The sequence below is a fragment of the Mytilus californianus genome, unplaced genomic scaffold, assembly GCF_021869535.1.
Source record: "Mytilus californianus isolate M0D057914Y unplaced genomic scaffold, xbMytCali1.0.p SCAF_16, whole genome shotgun sequence".
Taxonomy (NCBI): domain Eukaryota; kingdom Metazoa; phylum Mollusca; class Bivalvia; order Mytilida; family Mytilidae; genus Mytilus; species Mytilus californianus.
In genome coordinates, this window is record NW_026262648.1 from 2933765 (window position 1) to 2942351 (window position 8587).

An 8587-nucleotide genomic window follows, 5' to 3' on the forward strand; every position below is an offset into this window, starting at 1 on the left:
TGGTATGACGTTGGCGTCGTCGTCGTCGTCGTCATTGTCGTTGTCGTCGTCGTCCGGCGTCGTCCTGCCTCGTCCGAAGACACATTGGTTTTCGCACTCTAACTTTAGTTTAAGTGAATGGATCTCTATGAAATTTTACCATAAGGTTCAATACCACAAAAGGAAGGTGGGGATTGATTTTGGGGGTTATGGTACCAACAGTTAAGGAATTAGGGGCCAAAAAGGGGCCAAAAATAAGCATTTTTGTAACTTCCAGACATAACTTGTGTGTTAGTGTATGGATCTCTCTGACATTGTACCACAAGGTTCCATATCACAAAGGGAATGCTGGGAATGATTTTGGGGGTAATTGTCTCAAAATATTAGGAATTAGGGGCCAAAAAAGGGGCAAAAAACAAGCATTTTTCTAGTTTCATGACAATAACTTGTGTGAAAGTGTATGGATCTTTCTGAAATTGTACTACAAGGTTCCATATCACAAAGGGAAAGCTGGATTTGAGTTTGGGGGTAATTGCCCAAAACGTTTAGGAATAATGTCCAATTTAAAATTTTTAAGTTCTTAGACCACATTTATTCTGTGTCAGAAACCTATGCTGTGTCAAATATTTAATCACAATCCAAATTCAGAGCTGTATCAAGCTTGAATGTTGTGTCCATACTTGCCCCAACTGTTCAGGGTTCGACCTCTGCGGTCGTATCAAGCTGCGCCCTGCGGAGCATTTTATTCATTCATAATGGGCATCGAAAAGTGCAAGGAATGAAGCGTAGTAAAATTTAAACATAAAAGAACACAAATGATTTATTTCAAACGGTATCTCACATCTTTTTAAAATGATCCTTAAAATGTAAAGCTTTACATATGTATGGTTTTTTTTGTTTTTGTTTTTTTTAATATCCTGTCTATTCATTGTAGTTGGACTGCAATGTGGAATGCCCAATGCCTGTTTTTCTATTTTTGAATTATGAGTATTCTTACAATTAAATGTTTCTCTTTTGAGATTATTTGGTTTTATTGGACTTCTGATAAAAAAAAATACTCAAAGGGTAATGTGTTATATAAGACCTATTGTAAGCGCTTGAAATTCAAAAGATAGTAGTTTCGCCATTCTTTTTCAAATTATCATATTATTATAATGTCATTTGCTATTAAGAAGGTGATAAGTTCTGCAATGCTATTTTAAATTCACTATGAGGCCATCAACATAATAAAATCAACAAATTTTACCAAAAAACTTTAATAAGCATGCAGTTTGATACTGTATCGTTTTTATTGTTTTACTTGTACATGTCTTCATATTTATTTACTATACCATTTAAAGTTGGGTGACGAATAAGGCCCTTATCGTACTTGCCCTTCAAAGCTTGGCGTACTGGATTGACATAACCTTTTGTGGGAGAATGTTCGTATGTTGATATATAAATGTCTTTTTTTATTATGATCATAGTATATGTATGTTTATAATCAGAGTACTTTTTTTTATGTTTTTTATACTGATAAATGGACTTACTTTTTAAGTCAACATTACACTTTTGCATTGATAGCAGCAATCGCAGGCGAGATACAGGGTTCCGCGGAACCCCTTACGATTTTTTTGCTATTAAGATATTTTTTACATGTATTCACAACTATGCTATATATTAAAGCTAGACTTGGGAGGATAACAAACTTAAAATAATGTAATGACATGTCCATTGTAAAAGACCGTATGTTGAACTTTAGAAGTATATTGGGTTTTTTTGTTGCTGTTTAATTGGGTTGCTTTCTAAATACATTATGTATACTCCACATCTCCTTTTGAATCATGCATAAATATTAAATATTGCTTAAAATATACTAGCATACATGTATAATTGCTTTACTCGTCTGAGGGTAGTTTTTTTTATTCTTCTTATATTCCCCTTTGGGAATTTTTTTGTCTTCTGTTCTTCAACGTCTGCTATCTTGATAAGGAAGAGCAAGGGAGAGCTAAACAACGTATCCCATAAAGATCTTGGGGTATGTGGAGGGGGCACTTATTACAATAAGTGGAAGAGATGAGTCGCTGGTAGAGAAATTTAGGTGAAATCTATAAGAAGGTTGATGATTGTGAATCTGAAACTAATCGTTAATGCTTAAGACATTTGTCAACTCTTATTTATCTCCCCATGAAAAGCGTAACAATGATACGAGCTATATGTAGGTATAATTAGTAAAAAAGTACGATAGCTATGGTATGTTCTTTTGTTGTTCAAAATATATGAAAAGAGTGGGGTGCTAGTCATCCCTACCACAAAAAGGTCGAAGTGCCACCGCCCCCTTAAATAAAGATTCCATTAATTGTAAACTAATATTAATTGAAAATACCGGTAAATGATTTGGATATCTCCGTGTTCAATGTTTTTGCTGCCTTTTGATTATCTTACGAAGAAAAATATCTATAACCAAAGAAAAAAAAGCATGCGCGGAGTTATCCTAATAAATAAAGTATGTTTTCTTGTATAAACTGTACGTGCGACTGGATTGAATGTGAAATAATCATGTGTGTGTCTTATTGGGGTTTTTAACGATCTTGACTGGCTATATATAAAGCCCTCGCACAGTCGATCACGTGTGTGTTTAGGAGTTTCGGCTATTTATAGATAAGTGTCACCTGTGTACCGATATGCATGATTGGTAAACAGGCAAAATCTAATTGCTAAAATAAAGAGTTCAAATCCGACACTCTACGGGATTAACAGACATTGACTAGGTTATGATTGTCCCAACCAATCAACGAACTTCACTATTATAGAGTCAGTAATTATCTTCCAATCAGACAGTAAGAAACATTCATCCCGCAGACTGTGCATCGTTCAACTCTTAAGACCGTCTCCGCGGAGACGGTAATAAAGGTACTCTAACAAGTTGCTTTCTTTAAAAAAAGAAATGCAATCGTGAACCTAAATGCCTGTTTGGAATGAAAGATCAGATGATTGTTTTATAAAAATGCATGATCTTACCTCATTACTTTTTTATATAAGATGTAGATAAACTGACATGGATTCTTAATGAAACTGGTGTTCTATGTTGGACATAATTTCTTGTTAAAGAAATAATTTCTCTTTCACCCATCCCTCAGTCACTTCCGATAGATAACATAACAACATGATAAATAAGAAGCAACCACTGTATGTTAATTCCTTTCTGATGTGCTATTTTGTGAATTAGAGGTAGCTTCCTGGCTGAAGTTGAAATGTAACAGTGAAAACAGTCTTTGTTGTAAAGAAGTTTAATGAAATGAATCATGATTTAATTTATTAGTTTTTGTAGCCAGTTTGAAAATAGTTCAAAACCCTAAGCCATATTCTTATTTGTTAATCCCGAACTAAAACCATTTTGGAAAACCAATTTCAATGGTTTGTATGGTTTGTTCATTGGCTATCATATTCAAGATATGCTTGATCTCATTTTATTTATAACCAAGGTAACAAACTCAAATCAGGTATGTAGAGTAGAAACAGTTTGACTGAACCTCAACTTTATACTTAAATCAGTTTGTTCAAACAAATCTCACTTTTTCATTTCATAGCTTGTCCTTTTGTAAATTAGCCAAACTATAATGAAATTGTTGATTTGTTGTTTTTATACGAGTGTATGACAGACAGAGAGAAGCAGGAATAACAGTGCCAATTCAGTATAGCTCATGTCCAGTACGCAATTTAAAATCATGTTTTTGCAATCGCATGTCCGTTGAATATGGATAATATTGATTTTAAGAAAACAAATATTTTGTTACTAAGTTGTGTTCTTATGAATACAAACGTTTTTGTATCGTCTAATTTGTAATGATATCGTCGTATTTTGTCGCCGAAAACGCTCTAAGTCTTTGTCATCTAGACCCTCTTAATTCGCTTATGAATACAGATTGCCTCGACTCCTTGAAAACAATTTGACGGAATTCCCAGAAATTTGCACTGGTTCACTTTAGGGTGGACATGCAGTTGTGCACCAGCTACTTCAACTTTAAATCTGATCTTTTTAAATTTATTATTTTTTTTTTGGGGGGGGGGTCTTCACACAAAAAAAACAAAAGAATTGACTATGCCATTTATAACTATATTTTTTAGAGAGAGTAGTCGACACATGTGCTTTGGAAAACTCGCACATTTTCCTATAAGAAATTAACATACGCATCTCTAATTTTATAAAATAATCTGGAATAGATAATATTCATCTTCCTGTTATTATAATTCTTTGGACAATTGCTAATATATTTTTGCAATCACATACCGTTAGTAACTTAAGTATAATAGTTTTCAATCCAAACATCGAAGAATAGATCAGACTTCATTTTTTTTTTACTTCATAGACCATAAGTTTTTAATAAATAGAGAGTCATCACCTCAACTCCAAAGAATATCACTCAGTGTCTGTAAATCGTTTCACATCTATAGAATTATTTTAAGAACTCAAACGCATATTCATTTATGAACTGTTTCAGTGTGACTTATAATTTCTGCATTTAACACACCTAAAAGGTGCCGTTAAATTTCGTCGTAATTTCCAGGGTTGACTAGTATTTTAAAATATGATTAATATAAAAAAAGAAGATGTGGTATGATTGCCAATGAGACAACTCTCCACAAGAGACCAAGTATGGTTTCTTTCTATAAAAAAGGAAGATGTGGTATGATAGCCAATGAGACAAATCTTCACCAGAGACCAAGTGACGTAGAAGTTAACAACTATTGTCACCGTACGGCCTTTAACAATGAACAAAACCCTTACCGCATGGTAAGCTACAAAATGACCCGAAATGACAAATGTAAAATAATTCATACGAGAAAACTAACTGCCTGATTTCATTGCGTTGTCTTTTATTCTAATTATTGCTTTTTATCCTTATTTATATTTTGATACAAATGTAGAGCCTTAATCAATATCAATAGAAATTCATTATCTTATCTCTGACTGTATCTATCATCACTCAGTCTTTATAAGAACTTATAAAAGACAGTCGTTATTTATATCTCTGACCCTGTATTAGCATTTCACTCCTGCTATAATAATGCATAATTTATGCATAATCAACTTTTCTATTATCCGTCATATCAGGCATCAAGTCCTGAAATTTAATTAATCTTTCAGAATCATCACATACCGCTAAAAATAGTTTAATAAGTTAAATGTTTCATGATTAAAAAATGAAATATTTCGTTGTAGTATCTCATACCTGCATTTTACACATCTCAACGATTCTTTAAGTAGATATAGGAAGATGTGGTATGAGTGCCAATGAGACAACTCTCCATCCAAGTTACAATTTATAAAAGTAAACCATTATAGGTCAAGGTACGGCCTTCAACACGGAGCATTGGCTCACACCGAACAGCAAGCTATAAAAGGCCCAAAAAAAATTACTAGTGTAAAACCATTCAAACGGAAAAACCAACGGTCTAATCTATATAAAAACGAGAAACGAGAAACACGTATGAACTACATAAACAGACGACAACTACTGTAATCAGATTCCTGACTTAGGACAGGTGCAAACATTTGCAGCGGGATTAAACGTTTTAATGGTACCAAACCTTCTCCCTTTTCTGAAACAATAGTATAACATCACAACATAGAAAAACACACTATAAAATATCAATTGGAAGGCTTAACTCAATCAAAAAAAAAAAAAATTTTACCTGTGACACCTGAATGCAAATACACAGTTAATTAAAAATTACAAGGGATAAATAATTAAAGTCAAAAGTAAATAAACAGGTTTAAACATAGTTAAAGTATGATATCAATGTGAAATGTCAAACAATTTTTAGAAAATCATCACTTTTGAAGAAGGCACTGGCTACGGTTACATGGAAATGTAACAATAATAAAAATATTATTGTTACATTGGAGACTAAATGCCGGAATGCATGGTTGGGTAAGGACCTGATTAATTACGAATGTAACAATAATTATTGAGGCTTCGGTTACATTGCGTTATTGTTACATGAAAAACAGCAATGTACGATGGGACTAGTAATATGTACTAAATAATAAAAGTTGAAGACATTTATTTTATATTTACAATACATACAATTATTACATACAATTTCTTTAATTTTTTATTTACAATGACATTTTCTACATATTCAGTAAGTGGTTTTTGGAGCATGTTTAAGTCCGATACATTTCTGTTGAAACCACTCTAAGCAGCCATCACACACCAGTGATGCCGCATTGTGAACGTCCGTATCGCATACCGTGCAGTTCCATTCTGCGATATCCCTTTTAGAAGATAAGGCAACCTTTAATGTTTGCCATGCTTCTGGTGAGAAATACTTTTTCACTCTAGCAATGTTGATATTCTCATCCAATATTTTGGTTGGAAGCATGTGGTGTAGTTTCATGTCGTCTTTCAATATGATCGCACTACCGTCCATTACGGATTTTAGGTTTACCTCACATTTCAGTATCCAACTTAGCATAGCTGAAAAAAAAAACAATAAATTAAATTATAAAAATGCAAATCAATTGTCGAAAGTTCATCAAGTACTAATAAATAGTGCCGTTGAATTATTTTCCATTTTTTTCCCATTTTTTTCTAACTGACAACGCCATGGCTAAAACGTAATAGGACAAACAGACAAATAACAGTACACAAGACACAACATAGAAAACTAAAGACTAAGCAACACGAACCCCATCAAAACTGAGGGGGGGGGGGGGATATTCACTGTCCCAATTTTTTTTAAAGTTATTTACCTTCTTCTTTTTCCTTTGGTCGTCTTTTAAGAAACGGCATGACTCTCTTCGTTCTTCTGGGCAATCCAACGACGGTCGTTTCTGCACCTTTCGGTCTTCCTCGGCGTATCATTTTAGGGGGGAGCTTATAGGAAGGTTCTGTCAGTAACGGGAAATCACCTGAAACAAATATAGTGCAAATTTAATATAAAATTTAAGAATTAAATATAGCTTATGTCCTCCATGGATACATGTATACAGAAGTTCACAGTATTTTTGTTCACAGTTAGCAAACTTTGCTATTGATGTATCAATTTTTTTTAGAACTGCGTTTGTATAGCTGTATGAAATTTGTGTCTTGATATTGTTTCAGTTTTGTTTCAAACGCATCCCAAGTTTTAAATTTTTCACCCAAAACAAAATTGGCAATAGGAATCTCTTCATCCATTGTTCAAAGTATAATAACAGTAATAAGTAGTAGGTGTGCAGTTAAATACTAAGAAGTGAACACTTTTCTCAGCCCGAGTTCTCAACAACAAACCATTGAACTATATTTTTCGCCTTTGGCACTACTAATCTGAAGTAGTATCTTTAAGAACATCAAAACCATTAATACGTAAAACTATTTAAACACCATTTGTTGAATAATCATATTTATTATTTATCATTATTACAAGTATTATTTAGTACATATGAAAGAATTAAGCAACAAAACTATAGAAGATTTAAGTTTAATAAATCTAGCGTACATTGCTGTTTTTCATGTAACAATAACGCAATGTAAACGTAGCCTCAATAATTATTGTTACATTCGTAATTAATCAAGTCCTTACCCAACCATGCATTCCGGCATTTAGTCTCCAATGTAACAATAGCACAAGGATATAGGGAAAACGGTACTATTTATTCTGCCATAGGCGACAATACTAACATTTTCTAAATTTACCACTTTTTATAATAAAAACCTGGATAAAACAGTTATGTGTGGTGTTAGTACTTTATTATTCTATTTTAAAAATTGAAGCCAAATAGTATCATGACCAATTTCCAACGGAGCTTGTTTATGTTATCCATGCCCACCGTCATTTTACACCAAATTTATGAAATTTTGGAAGCCTTTTCAAATAATTCTCTAGAAAATATTTCAATAGGTATAAAAATTTATATTGTAAATATACACACTGCAGTTATTCATAGATAAATAAAAAAATATATTGTACCCTTACATCCAATCACAGCGCTCCTAATTTGACTTCCTTCACCTGCCTTGGGTACACAAAAGGCCAACCTAATGCTGGGAAAATGTAATAGTACCGTTTTCCCTAAAAGCTTATGTGAACGGTTACTGCCAGTCACCACTTATAAAAAAGTAGTGCTGCATATACCTACGCGTATTATCATATACAATATCATAGGTGCCTGCAGGTCACCATAGTTCATCTGTATCAAATGTGCCTGCAGGTCTCACCAAAATTTATCTGTACCATAGGTGCCTGCAAATCACATCACTTAAGATCTGTAACATTGTCTATCATTTGAGTCTGCAGGTCACACTGTTAATTATCTGTTTCATATCCTATAATATGTGCCTGTAGATCACATCTCCATATACCTCCACCATATGCTATTAAAGGTGCCTGCAGGTCACACTTTCATTTATATATTTGTATGGTAGGTGCCTGCAGGGCACATCACTATAGAAATTTGCACCATATAAATATATAAAAGGAAGATATGGTATGATTGCCAATGAGACAGCTCTCCACAATAGACCCAATGACACAGAAATTAACAACTATAGGTTCCCTTACGGCCTTTAACAATGAACAAAGCCCATACCGCACAGTCAGCTATATTAACGGTATAATTTAAGTACAAAATAATAAACGA

General features: G+C 33.3%; 1 long non-coding RNA gene across 1 annotated transcript; it reads right to left on the reverse strand.

Moving 5' to 3' along the window:
* Nucleotides 1-6010: 6010 nt before the first annotated feature.
* Nucleotides 6011-7336, reverse strand: LOC127726099 (uncharacterized). Its single transcript, XR_007993329.1, has 2 exons — nt 6719-7336; nt 6011-6443 (listed from the first exon to the last, which is right to left on the reverse strand). It is a non-coding gene; the product is annotated as an uncharacterized LOC127726099 (long non-coding RNA).
* Nucleotides 7337-8587: the final 1251 nt, after the last annotated feature.